Below are 16,728 nucleotides of genomic sequence, written 5' to 3'. Positions count from 1 at the left end.
GAAAATAAACTGGTGTAAAAACAAGATAAACTCAAACATGATTTTTTTTTTAACATCCAACATTCAGTACACCAGGTGGTGGGGGCAGTCCCCTGGAAGCATAAAGGGAAGTGGTCTTTGGCTAATAAGAAAGGTTTGCACCACAATAAAAGCATTTATTTTCACACTTAAAAAAAAAAAAATCATGGGGAAGGTGTTCAGTGGAAAAACTCAAATGCCACAAAATAACAAGAACAACTAAAATTGTTAAGGACTTCAAACTACCAAAAATAATGAAAGGGATTCTCCAGCCCGATGCCCTCACTCGTATTAGGCAACAACGTCCTATCCTCCTTAGATGCCCTGTGCCTTCTCAGCTAAGCTGAGCTGAGGTCTGGGCCAAACTGAGCAGCACAGCAAGGCTACTTATACTCTATACTTTAAATTCATTCCTCCAAACATTTCCCAAACAGTTACTGGAGACTTTTTTTCTCCCCCACCCCCTACATACCCCTTACTGTTTCTGTCTTTTGTTTAGTGATTACTTCCTGTCGGTTTTTCTAGTGCCTAAAACATCTGTGATTTGCTGCAGGCAGTCAGTATTTATAAGGAGAGCCTCACAGCAGGTGCCACTTACAAAAAAAGACCCCTGTGAGCGTGAGTGCACAAGTGCTATCCCATGACCCAAGGCTCACGCTGCTGTTCCTGCACAATGTTTAGCAAAAGAAGGTTCCTTCCATCAACAACTGATGGACAGTGTTCATCTGATCGGCCAGATTTTTTATGAAATGATAAAGCGAATGAATATATCTATGTGTCTTTAAAAAGATACATGCGTGCTTTCGAAATTAGATGTAGCTCTTCTGACTCTGCGGTCAACAAATGACCAGAAAAAAAAAAATCTAGTAATTGTTTAATGTTGATGGGTAATTTCGCTTGGTGCCCCCAGGCTTCCATGCCCCAAATTCACTTCCTTCACTTTGAAGTCTGGGTCCCTTAAAGCTGTGAAATATCCTGGATAACAAACAATGCTAAGAAAACTTGGTTTTGAGAAAATAAATTTGATAGCCATGGGACCTGTAAATGTAATTTGCTTTTAACACCCAATAACAGTGACCAAAAAGGGGTGTGCTACATTTTCCCATAAATGTTTCCATTCTTTAAACAATATGTTAGAAATTCAGCTAAAGGGATTTAATGGTGCTGATTATAGTTGGTGAACCTGTCCAGCCTTCTCCTTCTTTTCCGCCTGAGAGTTGTTCAGCATCACACACTGCAATGCGAGCTTTCCTTAGCCTGGATCTGTCCAGGGATGCTCCCTGTTCCACGGGCCCCCATCAGCATATCTATTGTAACTTATTGTGAAAATCAGACCCAAGAAATCCAAAGAAAGCCCAAGGCAATATGGGGAGTTTTAAAACTGTTTTCCCAAGTGTGATCAACAAATCACATTTTGGTGTGTTTAAGGTAATCCTTTTGGGAGGCCTAATTAAGTTGATAGGAAAATTATGTGATATATATTTTATATTATAATCTATAAAATATAGGTTATATATTATATAGGTTATATATTACAACATTCGTCATGTTTTATATATGAAACGATATAAAATTGGAAGATTATTTCCAATTCATGAAAGAATAATGAAAGAAGACAAAAGAATGAAACTTCAGTTGTCTATCCTGTTATACATTTACAGTGTACATAGGGGAAAGGTCACACTGTCAGTTTATATCCAATAAAAGTTACTTCAGAAATTTGGGTTTTCACATATAATAGAGTCTTATGCTCCCATCTCCCTCTTACCAGCCACCACCTCCCCACCCCTCACCAACCTGATTTCTAAGTAAGAACCCTATTTAGTCCTCAGTAATAGAATAAGAAATATTCTTGGTCTGTCATTTGGTCAGTTTCAGATACTAATAAGGCAAAAATTAAAATGCTAAGTACTGCTTAATTTCCCTAAAATTTTAGGAATCTTGCTCACAAAAGTGAGAGGTTGACCTCGGATACGGCCTTGGACTCGGAAGATGGAGAACACACTTGTAATTCTCATGGCCCCTGGTTGTAGATACTATGTCCCATCTATTCCTTCTGCTTTAACTCCTTCCTCCATTTTGGTGTTTTAATTTTTCCCACATGGAACCTTGGGTATACTCCCATTGTGACAGGTACTTTTGTATACAGGCAGCTTTCTCGCTAGACTGTTAGATTCTTTTCTGTGCCTAAGAATTAGGATATTGATGATCGGTTGCTGAAAGGATGGACTATAAGATAATGACTAATGCAGTTCAGTGATGGGTCACTCAAGAAGGCTGGCTTAGAGTCCTGGGGACCGGGGTTCATAGAGAGTCATCATAGAGTATGAGAGCTGGCAGGAGAAACTAGTTATACTTCTCTCCTTCAATTTCACTTTTGACTTTCCAGAATGGTGTAACAAATTAAGGTTAGACAGAAAATTAAGATTGAACTGAATCAGACTCTTTAAATTGGAGTTTCATTTCTAATGATGTCAATTTTCTCTTGGTGAAATAGGACAAGTTTCTTAACCTCCCAGATCCAATTTCCCCTTTTGGAAATATGGGAATTAAGAGTAACTACCTCACAAGATTAAATTAAATATCACGTGTAAAGCACTCAGTGCAAGCTCAACAAGTCATCTTTCCCTCTCTTCTGCTTTCATCCAAGCAGTCCTTGTTGCGTATCTGACATTTAGAAACTTGGCCTTGTCAATGTTTAAGCAATGATGGTGTTGAGAATCAATAAGCCTTCTTAGAGAGCAATGTTTTTCATAGATTCTCCAGCCATATTTTTCATAAAAGATTTTTCTGAGAGGTGATTTCTGACATTCTGCACCAATCAAAATTATTCAAGGAGACGAAGGCATTGATCATCTTCTCGTTGCTTCTTGTTTTCCTTGACCCCTCTGGCAACTTTACCAGCATTCTCTATAAGTGCCCCATATAACTTAAAACTGGCTTTTGCAAGTAGATAATTCACCCCACCTAACCCATTTTCCTAGTTCCAGAGGAGTTTGCCCCTTGATAGTATTTTTTGAATATTGAAAAAATTTTAATTATGGTAAAAAACATATAACATGAAACTTAACATCTTAACCATTTAAAAAATACAGTTCAGTAGTTCTGTTGTACAACAGATCTCCAGAACTTTTTTATCTTGCAAAGCTGAAATGCTATCCCCATTATACAACTACTTCCCATTTTTCCCTCCCGCAGCACCTCTGGTGATATTTTTAATTGTTGATTTTGGTCAAGTTTCAGATGTGGTGATGTAAGAACATATATCTGGTAATTATTAGAGTAACTTCACAAAATAGCTATTTTTTTCCATTGGAAAACACCTGTGTTCACAAATGCGGTATTTAAAATGCTCATTTTCTGCTACACATAACGTTAATAATAAGAGTAATTACCCAAGAATATGGGACTTTAAAACTCATTCTCACCCTGAAGACACCGAGAGATTATGTTTTTAACCTTGGGCTCTGATTTGGTTGTGAATGGAAGATGGTATAATGTGTAAAGATGGTTTTCCTAGAAGATGGTGATTATGTTGAAGACAACTAGATTACATGCTCTTTAGCCATGTAAAGTGGTTCTTGAAATACTACCTGGATAATTGAGGTCAAAGCAATTTTTTGGCATCTAATCTACTACTTCTCTGCCTCATTTGGCATATTTAGAGTCAGCCCGTACCAGTATTTGAGGGAGGCTTAATTCCTTTGAATATGTTACAACTTAGAACATTAATTGCTAAACAGATACTATAGTAAAGCCACAAAATGTGAAAAAAAAGTTAACAGCAAAGGAAGGAGAATTTTACTTCAAATCCTTGTTATTACATGTGATTGTATTCCAATTCAGTTTTCTGACTTGCCTACTAAATTTCAACGTTGATTTCAGATAATAATATAAATCCTGAAATCACACGTTTTTGGCATTGCTAGGCTTTTCTTCCTACCTGGTCACTAAATATTTTTCTTTCATCCTCATCCCCCCCCCGTATAAATAAAACACTTTTAAAGCATTGAGAATATTATCTTAAACAGATTCCCTGAAAATGATTTAAAACAAATTCCACATTGTACATTGGGGAAGAATATCAATTCCATTATATGAGCATATTTCTTTTATGAAACCTCGACTCATTCGCATCGGCACATTGAGTCGTGATAACCGTAATTAAAATGTCTTTAAATGTATTACTGTGCCAGATTTTAAAATCACAATAGAAAACAGGATTCACTGTTGCGTTTCTTAAAGTCAAATCATCTTGACAAGCTAAGGTCACTTCAGTTCAAACCCCAAAATGTTCCTGTCCCTTAGGAGGCTGGGACATTATTAATATTTTTGTCAAGAAGGACTTGTGAAGGATGCAGTCTTTCTCAGGGATGAAATGAAAGGCGTATTCCACTGTGTGCCGTGAAAGAGATTATATATCTTCCGCAGAGTTGGTTGGGGATCAACTGCCAGCTTCTTCACGGTGTGAACTCCTGATTGAAGCACCAGCTGTGATCCAGGGTTTGAAAGAGACCTTGAAAATGGCAAAGCAAGACCCTGTGTTCAGAACTGACAAAACTAAGCTGACGAGAGAAGCAAGCGCTGTTCTTTTGGAATGCTCATCTCAGGGAATGTCATTGACAAAAAGAAAAGAGTGGGAGAGAGAGGGGGAAAGGAGGCTTTTGTGTGATACGACCCGACAGACCTGAAATCAAATGATAGTGCTGCAAAAATGGCGATTTTCTTGTTTATCCATTACATTGTAGATAAATAATGTCATTATAGGCAAAATACATAGTCAGAAGAATACTTCTTTCTAAAGTTGCTTTATCAATGTAATTGGACTTTATTTGGCTTACAATATTAATTAGAAATATCTGTGCAGCATTTCTTGGCCTAATAGGAGTAAGGAGATTCCAGAGAGTTCTAAATTATACACAACTGGCATCTCATGTAGCTCCAGAGAGTCCTAAATTATATACAGACTGTCACCTCATGTAACTCCAAGTTAGAATTAAAATGCCTTTGTTAACTACCCAGGAGTGGAAGGCAGTCATTTCTTCCCTGGGAAAGTGGCTTCTTTGTTATTTTTAGCTTCTGAACACTTAAACATATCTCGCTTTTACTAACCCCAGCCATTAAGAAAAAAATGTTTATAAGATAGTTTTTTGTTTTGTTTTGTTTTGTTTTGTTTTGCAGCACAACTGTTGATATGCCCATTATGTCCGGTGGAAACTTTCACTCTCAGATGTGGAGGCCATCTTCATGACCACACAGTTCTGAGTTGACCTCCTTGATGGTGCCTCAGTGGATCCTTGGAAATCAGCTACATCCTAATAGCTGACCACAAGGCAGCAGTCTGCCTAGGAGGCATTGGACCAGCATTATAAGTAGTGTGCCACACAGTGTCCAGCCATGAACAGAATAGCAATGCTCCATCTTTGCTAGAGGACCACTTGGAGAGAAGCATATTATCCTTAGCCATTAAGTACAGACACAAAGAGCCGGTTCCCAGTGGGCTCCAGGACAAGTTGGAAAAGCCTTTGCTGCAGACAGAACCAGCTGCATTTGAAAACCTGTCTTGCTAAATCGAGTGCACTTTGGACCTTCCTTTTAACTTCAGAGTTACCTCTCTAGATGCTGGTCAGTCCGACAAGGTTTATTTAGTGACACGAGGCTGAGAGGATGAATATCCTCACGCTGAGTTATTTACATAAAGCTAAGTAGCAAAGCCTGTGATGTTATAATCAGGTACCTATCTACAGGACAGTTTTGAATGACACAGGGTATGAAAAATGTTTACTCTAGTTTACACTATTTTTGAATATTGATTAGTCTCTACGGTGAAAATATTAATACTTTTTAATGACCTATATGATAAAACATGTATTTGATTGGCTTCTTATGGCGTTACTCTTACAAAAAGCTGGGATGTCGTCATGTGCATTCTCTGCCTTTGAGCCTCTGATGATTCCAGTCATCTGAGAAAGATAGGGCTCTGCCTTCTTGCTTCTGATTTGCTGGCAATAGACCTTCAGCTAATAGTATATCTGCTCAGCTGAAGATGGAGTGCTAATCTAGGGGGACTCGAAATGGCTCTGTCATTTTCTAGATGACAGCTCCTATTTTCCACTGGCTTCTGGCACATGCGCTATCATCCATCTATGTCAAGAAGACACTTGCTTATCTGGTTGCTAGAAATGCTTTTGTTAAAAACATGTAACTGCAGTTCATCAGTCTTGTGAGGAAGTTGTTGATTTTGCTAAACTAAGTTTAAACTCCTCTGTGGTTTTCTGATATGACATCTATTTTTATAAGATATTGTCATGATTATTTATAGTGTCTTAGAAGCATACTAGAATTTTTTTTTTTTTTTAATAGCAAGTTAATCAGCTGATTGAATGGTGCAAAACAAAAGTTTCAGGACCAGGTATGCCCATATCAAATTTCATTCTTCATTTTTAGGCATCCCTTAATTAAGAAATTACTGGCTAAAGAAGAGATAGAAGTTGAATTAGAACCATAAAAAATCAAAATTCAATGCAAATAATGTATGCCTCACAACAAACGATGGCAAGTATTTAAAAAAATAAAACCAGTCATCTGGTTGTAACTTATGAAATACTATGAAACACCAAAGAATATCATCTGAAAATATTCTTGATCAATTTGTAGAAATAAAACTTCTTTTTACACTGGAAAAGATTTCTTTTTCTGGTATTCTTTTTGTTTTGACTAGTCTGCTCTCATTCTTCTGGATTGATTAAGACTTGATCAGTCAGAACTTGTGCAAACCCTGACTGATCCCAACTAGCCCTAAGTATTCAGGAAGCGGCTGAAGAGTTCCCATTCAGGACAGCCAGCTAATATTGGCTCAAATCCTTTTGTCAAATATTAACTCACAGCCTATAAGGTCGTTAACAGTGCCCAAGGCAAAGACATGCCTCCTCATCTTTGAAGAGTAGTACCCAAATGTCAAAACCAAGTGCTGTTTCCAGCTGTCCTTTCTCATCCTTGCCCATCTGAAATACACCGTGTTCTTTTCTCTTTCCTTCTTTTCTTCATCCAAATACAAACTCACAACTCTTTCTATAGCTGCTGGGTCTACCATGTGGCCTTTTCATGACATGGGTTGGGGAGTACCAGATAGGGCACATTTTGCGGCAGCCATCTACTTTCTTTCAGCCTTTTATTTTTTTTTTATTTTTATTTTTTTGAGACGGAGTCTTGCTCTGCCACCCAGGCTGGAGTGCAGTGGCCGGATCTCAGCTCACTGCAAGCTCCGCCTCCAGGGTTTACACCATTCTCCTGCCTCAGCCTCCCGAGTAGCTGGGACTACAGGCGCCCGCCTCGTCGCCCGGCTAGTTTTTTGTATTTTTAAGTAGAGACAGGGTTTCACCGTGTTAGCCAGGATGGTCTCGATCTCCTGACCTCGTGATCCGCCCGTCTCGGCCTCCCAAAGTGCTGGGATTACAGGCTTGAGCCACCGCGCCCGGCCTCTTTCAGCCTTTTAAAAACAGTGGCCATGACTATTACCAGAGAGATGGTTGGTAAGAGCTGTTTTGAGATTTGCCGCACCTCAGAAGCCTGTGTCTGATGGAGGAGAAACGAAGCCAGGAGCTGAGGCTAGTGCCATAAAGCTTTCCTGAGAGGTTTGAATCGTGGATGGGAAGTTATGGCTCCTGGGCGTGGAAAAAGCCCCAGAGCTCTGTTCTTGGGTCCGTTTTCTTTATTTTTCACTTAAGCTGATGAAATGGATGTGATGAAAGGATAAGTGTCTGAACGTTATTCACATCTAAAATATGTGCATGACATTGGATGTGTAAATAAAATTTAAAAAGTGAGCACAGCAATTAAATTGAAGAAACAATGAGGCATCTCTCATAAACAGAAGCTCTGTGTTTCTTGAGAGGAAAAACACATAGAAAAATAAAGACAGAAAACAGAAAACCGGAATTTATTTTCTTTTTAGCACAAGATCAAGTTGGAATAGATTTGTCTAAAATGGGTAATGACATCAATTTTATGATAAAGAATTATATTTCTATTAACAAAAAGTGCTTCTAATTAGTTGTATTGATATTCAAGTAGTTGTAAATTAAGGGAAAATATTTGATATTAAGTTATTTACTTTTTAAAAAAACTTACAGATAAGATGCTCATTTTTAAAAAACCAAATTTTATGTTGATTATTTTGCAACTTTATGAGCACATATACACCCAAATATTTTTAAAAACATAGCAAGTGCTTTATTTTCTCCTCGCATCTCTGAGTCTTTTAAAAATAGATGAATCCATTGCTATAAAGCAGAACAAAACCAAATAAAATGCATATGAACTTCAGCCCCACAAATTCGAGCAAAACTTTCAAACAATGGAATTTTGAATATTTTATACTAATCCTATTTAAGTATTTTTTTACATGTCATTTCTTCAACTATATATATCAGTAAGAAATTAACTGCCTGTAAAAATTTGACAGTTATATCCTAGGTTTTCAGAGTGGTATAGGTCAATATTTTCAATATAAAAATTTATCTTACAATATATGCTTTTATAAGGGAGTGATAACAATGGTTTACTTATGCAGCTGTGACATATTGGATGAAGAAAGAGCTTTGCTATCTGCAGATGAGGGCTAATACCTAGCATATGTCAAACGTGCTGGCAGTGGTATTCCTACTGTATTCTGACAACAGAATCAGAAGAAATAGTGTTAAGCTGAGGAAAAAAGATTTGGGGCAAGGAACAGTTTTCCAGATGAGGAGTTAAGAAACATTGCTTACTATAATAAGACATTTTAAAATTCTTTTTTAAGCACCAACATGGGGTGACCTCCAGAGACCAGCCTTTACAGAGAGGCTTGACACTCAGTTGCATTTTTCCCTGTAAGTAAAGAAGTGAATTAGGCTACCTGTCCATCCAGGGTGCATGGAGAAAAAGACAGAGCTGGAAGAGAGAGTGCTGAGCTAGTGTTTCAGTCTATAGAGAAGGAAATCCACACCTTTCTAGCATTTATCATTAGCCAGTTGACAAGTTCAATGCAATGCTGAGCTGATTCTAGGTTTCCTAGCTCTTAGTAGACCTACTGTTATTTAGAAAAACTATTTTTTTAAAAAATAAAAGAACTTATAAAGTAAAATAGTAGACTCTACAACATCTAATAGTTCATACTTAGAGTATGCAGGATTATTTGAAAAATTGAGAAATACCAAGTAACAAACAAAAAAAAAAAAAAAGAGGAAAATATTTTGATAATGCCCTTTATGTAAGCTACAAGTTAGAGCATCCTACCTAGAAATGTAAAGACCCAGGGGAAGTGAATAAACAAAACCCACATAAATATGGGATGAGAGGGGGGAATAAATCCTATGCATTTTTATTATTTTAAGTTCTGTGCCAAATAAAATTCAGTACATACAGTAAACTAACGAAGTACCATCAAATGCCAGTGGTCGAAGTACAATCAGATATCAATAGTCACTTCCTAGCAATGTGTCTTTGGACAAGTAACAAGTGCTCTAAACGCCAGCTTTCCTCTCTGTACAACTTGAGTCATGTTTACCTCCTTGGGCTATTGTGATGATGCCACACCAGATGACCTAGTGCACCTGCAGCCAGCACCCCCACACCTCCCCAGTGCTTTGTGGCCATACCCCCATGTACTCCAGAAGGTCCATGCAGCCAGCGTCCAGGAAAATAAATTACAAGGCATTTCTCACTTCAGGAAAATCCCATGTTTATTTTATTATGTTGTTGCAGAAATCAGCAAGACTGGGAATAAGTTTAATTTTAAAAAGCTGCATCAAAGGCTAGGCACAGTGGCTCATGGCTGTAATCCCAGTACTTTGGGAGGCTAAGGTGGGAGAATGACTTGAGGCCAGAAGTTTGAGACCAGCCTGGGCGATATGGCGAAAATACAAAAAATCAGCAGGGTGTGGTGGTGCATGCTTGTAATCTCAACTACTTGGGAGGCTGAGGCATGAGAATCCCTTGAACCTTGGATGCGGAGGTTGCAGTGAGCTGAGATCACATGACTGCACTCCAGCCTGGGGGACAGAGTGACACTCTGTTTTGAGGGGGGAAAACTGCATCAGAATACACACTTTGAGCTCACTTGCCGTGAGTTTTTGTTTGCTTGAGCTCCTATTCCTTTCTCCTCAGACAGGAGGTGTGCTAGTTGGAATATGCTGTCATTCATTTCATGTTGTATTGCCTATTTTTTCCATATTTGGTAGGCAGCAAATGCCTATCATGGAGTTAAAAATTTACTGCCACCCTCCCAAGTTATATAAGTAGGGGACTGTTGAAAGTCACAGGAGAGGAACATGTACTCACCTGGAATTGTCTTGTGAGGCTAAGCACCACAGATTTTAAAGTTTCGAGGTTTTAAGAATATATTGTTTAGGGTAAACCTAAGTTGATATTTTTCCTAGCCTACACTAGATGCTTAGGAGCCTTTTGGTGAAAAGTAGCTAGTATTTTGATTATTATTACTTTTTTTTCTAGCCAGGCTTTTTTTTTTTTTTTTTTTTTTTTTTTCCAACTTGATTTAAGCTTGCCTAGGGAAGCTGGCCCGGCCATGTCTTCCAAGGAAGATTTGGATCTGGCTAACTTAGCAAGATACTGCCAGTGTTCTGTTCCCTCCACACACACACACACACACACACACACACACGATTCTGCCCCTACTAGACCTGTGCCTGCCGCAGTGGACCACACATTCTTCCCTGTGTAATTCTCTGCGTATAACCTCCTTTGTATAGATTTTTGTCATTTGCATATGCTGAAAATGTATGTTCCTGGGTATGGAAAGGTTTCTCAGGCACATATTGAGCTCATATTCTCATGCTGGCTGAGCAGAAAGCATCCCTCCCAAGCAGTTTGGTTATAATTCAGTCCTTTGAATCAACCTCAGGCCTGATGCGAGTTGTGTACTTCATTGTTATACTCAGTTAAATGTCATCAAATGCCCAATTTGGCAAATTTGCCAAACTCACTCATTTACTAAAAGTTACTTTTTTATCTATTTACAAAGTTTTAGGCAATTATTATGGGAAAAAATGGTTTTAACAATTTTTGAAGATTTCTGTGAAATTATATTTGGCTATTAAGAAGTTTTAGTGTAGTTTAATTTGATTTTGGTGGCAAACATTTTACTGCGGTCCGGCAGTTTACTAATGTCTAGATTTTTCTGTACTTTCTGTCTCAGGCTTTTGGAAATGCCTATTTGTAGTGTGTTTTGAATTATAAGTATCATGCATATCTTAATGTCAAGGATTTTATAAACAATTGAGTGGATTTTGTTAAAACGTATACAATATTCTGTTGCCTTTTTACCACTTAGAATTCACAGATTTTTTTTGGTCCAGCTCAGTTCAAGGGATGGTTTTCATGTATTTCAAAAATTTGAGAAGTGCTTAATGTCTGAGATGTGAACCATGCACAAAGTTGACATCCGACTTTGAGAGACTAACAAATTTATTGTTTAATTAACTGGATAAAATGGCTACAAGTGAAAGAAAAACTTATATTAAATCTAAAACTAAGGACAAGCTAAAATAAACTGAAAATTCAAAACAAAGCCTTAAAGACTGTTGAAGTTTCCCAACAGCTTTGCTATAAACTTTAAGTAGATTACAAGTATTTGAGAAATCTGTAATTTGGCTAGTTTTTTCTTTTGGTCAATAGACTTTCAGCAAAAAGGCCTTGGATGAATTGAGTTTTGGTGAACTGGTTTCTGAAAAATAAGCTTTTGGTAAATGAGTGAATTTGAAAAATTTGGCAAGTTGGTCATTTAGTCAATTGGCTTTTAGAAAATTGATTTTCAAGGAATTAGTTTCTTCCACAATTCCCCGGAAAAGATAAATGGAACAAAAATAAGATGGTATATGGGAATATCAATGAGGGGTACAATAAGACATCAAGTATATATTTTTTTCTGGGGCGTAAGAGTTGTATATCGACTAAAGTTGAGGACAAAAGCCTTAATTTCCACAACTTATAAAGAACTGCAAGCTATTGAGCTTATTAGAGAGCATAACAAAATCAAAACTAGTCCTACCAAAAACTCCTTTCTTACCCTCCTATATGCCAAGAGTAATAGGGCACAGTCTGGGTGCTGTTTGGAGTTCAGCGTTCTTGGAGAAAGGCTGCTCCCTTCCAAAAGCCAAGGGGAGGGGACTACAAGATAATCACTCTTAAATACTGACGCTGTACACAAGAAAGGAAGACTGGCATTTGTTCCCCCTTTGAAACTCTTTTAGGTCTTTTTGGCCTTTGACCTTGCTGACTCAATTCTGTGCCATTTGGCTGAAGGAAAAAGAATTAAAGAGAGACAGTGTGAAGGACAGACATCGGAATGGGCTTAGCAGGTTCCCTGTTCCCAAGGTAAGAATGATAGCACTTGCACATGCCAGCGGGTCCTAGAGTTGGCTGTGTTGTGAAGATGAGATCAGAGGCTACCATGCTGATGGGCTCACTGGCATGCAGGGAGCAAAGATGTGGACACATTGGAGGAACGTAGTAAGTACAGCACCTGCTTGGAGTCCAGTGGAGAGGCTGGCTGAATCTCACAAAAGATCGTTACTGTTTAGCGTTGGACTCTCCATCCGTTCTTATTGAACCCATAGATACCAGCACTTGCCACCAACTAAGGAGAGGACTGTACTCTTTCCCAGCTTAATAAAGAGATGTTTGTGTTTTCCCTTGTTCTCCTACTGACCCTAGCACACTTAAAAAGCTCGCCGTTAAAGGGAAGAATGAGAGTAAGGAGCAGATGCCTCCATATCTCCCACCCCTTCTCCAACCTTCTGGAACTACCGATTCCATGCGTCAATGATGGTGAACAGGTGATGAGCCCTGCCTGGAGTTGGAGATTTTAAAAATGAACAGAAGTGAACCTTACATAGAAAATAACATGATTTTTGTCATGAATAATGAAGAAAGTCATGGAAGTCTTATATAAAAAGGGGTTTTCAATGCGGGGACGGTTATTAAAAGAAACCAAAACCTTTTAGGTTTTAACTCCAGTAAATTGAACTCTCCAATAATCAGATTATGGAAGTCCATGGAATCAGTCAACTCAGAATTGGTAGGACCAGAATTAAAGTGTCTCAAAGGAGATGGAGAAAAGGGACTGGGCTCAAAAGAAACTCAGGGGTTAAGATTTGCAAGATTTGGCAACAGAGTGGATTTGGAAAGTGAGAGAGTAGGATGACTTGTAGGTTTCTCATTTGGGTGCCTAGTGTTGAAGTTAACTGAGAGATGGGGAACACAGGTGGGATAAGAAGAGGATAAGAGATATTTAGGATTGGAGTTTGAAGTGCTTGGGGAGAATCCTGGAGGAGGTGGTCAGAAGGGAGAGTGAATGGATGTTTTTTCTCCCCAATCACAAACATATAGTTAGGAAAATCACACATATATGCAGGCATATAAATGTATAGTATTATATACATATATACATACACATTATGCATGTATACATATATACACATGCATGTATACATGTGTATACATATACAAAATAAATGTATAATGCACGTTTGTGTTATATGTGTATATATAATACATATACATACATTTATGTGTGTGTATATGTATTATATATGTATATACAAATATGTATATAAAACAACATGAAGATATAAGAAGTATATAAGTGCTTGTAAGTCATAAGGTACAAATGGATAGGTGTTTAAACACCTAGACAACTGTGTAGGTGTTTAAAGAAGTAGTAGAGGCTGGGTGTGGTGGCTCCGCCTGTAATCCCAGCACTTTGGGAGGCCAAGGTGTGTGGATCACTTGAGGTCAGGAATTTGAGACCAGCTTGGCCAACATGGTGAAACCCTGTCTCTACCAAAAATACAAAAATTAGCCAGGTGTGGTGGCGGGCGCCTGTAATCCCAGCTACTCAGGAGGCTGAGGCACAAGAATCTCTTGAACCCAGGAGGTGGAGGTTGCAGTGAGCCGAGATAGCACCACTGCACTCCAGCCTGGGTGACAGAGCAAGACTCAGTCTCAAAAAAAAAAAAAAAAAAAAAAAGAAAGAATTAGTAGAAAGTACTGTTAAGAGTGGGATGTTACCAATCAGGGAAGATGTTGTAAAAGATATATCCGTTTTGAATATCGTTTTCTACTTTGTTGAAAGTCCCTCTTTTACTATCACTTTCCACTTCAATTTAAAGATAAATAATATATATTGTTTTATCTTTAAAAATGTTACTTTTTTACATTTAGAAGACTAATACCTACTCATAGTAGAAAATTTGGAAAAATATAGGCAAGAATGATGATGTTACTTTCCATTAGAGAGACATTTTATTGTGTCTGCTTGAGTAAAAATGTCACTTTTTATTCAGATTATAAGATTCAAAAGTGGTTGTAATGAGCTAGGGAAGTTGCTGACTTTTGCAGAACATTCCAAGTATAGAGTAATATCAATTTGTGAGTATGCAGTGTGCATGTCCGTGTGCTGAAGGTGGTGTTGGCAGTAGTTACATCAAGTTAATAATGACAATTTTTGTGTTGCTAACATGAAAATAGAAAGTGTGAGTATGTCCCAGATACATGACAGCATATTATTTTTGTTCAATGGAAACAGATGTTATGAAGAAATTGAATCAGAAGTAATTTTGATGGAAATATTTTTACTATGTTATATACTGCGTAAAGATGCAAATTCTTTTTCTTTTTAGCTGTAAACTCAACTCCTCTGGGGAAATACAAATAAAATATATATATTTTAAAACAATAAATAATGTAAAAACAGGAAAGTAAAATTTTGAGATAAAAATCTGGCATCCATCTACATAACTGTAGTCAACTGATCTTTGACAGAGAAAAAAAGGCAATTTTTTTCTTTGTCTACAAAGAGGCAAAGAAAGTCTTTTCATAAAAATGATATTGGAACAATTGGATATTTGAATGCAAAAAAGAATGTAGAAATAGACCTTATACCATTCACAAAAATTAACTCAAAATGGATTATAGACCTGAATGTAAAATGCAAAATTATAAAAATCCTGGACTAGAAAATAGGAAAAAGCCTAAATAGCTTTGAGTACGGCAATGACTTTTTAGATATAACACCATTAGTGTGATACATTAAAGAAAGGATTGATAAGCTGGACTTCATTAAAATGGAAACTTCTGTTCTATAAAAGAAAAAATGTCAAGAGAATGAAAAGCCAAGCTACAGACAGAGAGAAAATATTTGCCAAAGACATATCTGATAAAGGGCTGTTATCCAAAATACACAAAGATCTCTTAAAACTAAACAGCAATTTAGCAATAACCCAATTGAAAATGAGCTAATGACCTTAACAGCACCTTCTGAAGAAAGATATGCAGATAGCAAATAAAAACATGAAAGATGCTCTAAATCATATGTCATCAGGGAAATGCAAATGAAAACAACAATGAAATGCTACCACGTAACTGTTAGAATGGCCAAAATGCAGAACACTGGCAAAGCCAAATGACGGTAAGGATGTGGAACATCTGGAGCTCTCATTCACTGATGGTGGAAATGCAAAATGGTAGAGCCGCTTTGGAAAATAGTTTGGTAGTTTCTTACAAAAATAAATATGTGTATGTAAAACCATATGATTTTACAATCTCACTCCTTGGTATTTACCCAGAGGAGTTGGAAACGTTATGCTTATACAAAAACCTGCACATAGATGGATACAGCTGCTTTATTTGTAAAACCATTGAGGTAATTAAGATGTCCTGCAGTAGGTGAAAGGATAAACTGTGTTACTTCCAGACTATTGAATATTATTTGGCACTCAAAAGAAATGAGCTGTCAAGCCATGAAAATACATGGAGGGTAATACTAAGTGAAAGAAGCCAATCTGAAAAGGATAGGTATTGTATGATTCCAACTATATAACATTCTGGAAAAGGCAAAACTATGGAGACAGTAGAAGGATTGGTGGTTGCTAGAGGTTAGGAGCGGGAGGGAATGAATAGGTGGGGCACAAAGGATTTTTTAGGGCAGTGAAAATACTCTGAATGATACTACAATGATAGATACATGTCATTCTATATTTGTCCAAATGCAGAGAATGTAGGGCAAGGTGATGTAAACTATAAATTTTGGTTGCTAGTGATGTGTCAATATAGATTCATAAATTAACAAATGTACCCTCTGGTGGAGGATATTGATAATGGGGGAGGCTATGCATGTGTAGAGGGAGGGGGATATGGGAAATCTCAATTTTGCTGTGAATGTAAAACTTCTAGAAAAAACTAAGTCTTAAAAAAATCTAGCATTCTGGTACTTTCCACATAAGCTATTTTATTCCATTTAAGTTGTTTCCTTCCTCAATGTCTGGAGCGCAAAATGAAGAACCAGCCAAGAGTGAACTAAAGCGACAGTAGAATCTTAGGTGATTGTGAAACTTGCTGTGTTTTTTTCTTCCTTCTAATATCTTCTGTACAATTTCCAGGCAGACTTACTGTTTCCACTTTTCTCATTTTGGGATATTTAGACAAATATAGACTATACCTACAGTATTTCCTTACTCATGATTTAATCATTACTTTTTCAAAGTTTTCAAGTCTTAAGCCCTCATGCTTGGCAATTCAGTGTAGTTCAAATCAATTCAATAATATATCATTCATGGCTCAGTCAGAAAAGCAGAATCACTTTGATGAATGTCATATACTATATATGAATCTCTATTAATCTCTTGATCATCGATCTATCGATCTATCTGATGT

At 37.4% G+C, this 16,728-nt stretch overlaps 1 long non-coding RNA gene across 1 annotated transcript in view; it reads left to right on the top strand.

The window, feature by feature from the left end:
* The window catches only part of LOC117064616, a 48,958-nt gene extending 42,330 nt beyond the window's left edge, over positions 1 to 6,628 (top strand). The window contains exon 3 of the long non-coding RNA XR_004429555.1: positions 5,200 to 6,628. This is a non-coding gene — a long non-coding RNA (uncharacterized LOC117064616). The remainder of the gene's footprint in view (positions 1 to 5,199) is intronic.
* Positions 6,629 to 16,728: the final 10,100 nt, after the last annotated feature.

The sequence above is a fragment of the Trachypithecus francoisi genome, unplaced genomic scaffold, assembly GCF_009764315.1.
Source record: "Trachypithecus francoisi isolate TF-2019V2 unplaced genomic scaffold, Tfra_2.0 Lachesis_group2, whole genome shotgun sequence".
NCBI classification, from domain to species: Eukaryota; Metazoa; Chordata; class Mammalia; order Primates; family Cercopithecidae; genus Trachypithecus; species Trachypithecus francoisi.
This window is presented reverse-complemented; position numbering and strand designations above follow the sequence as displayed.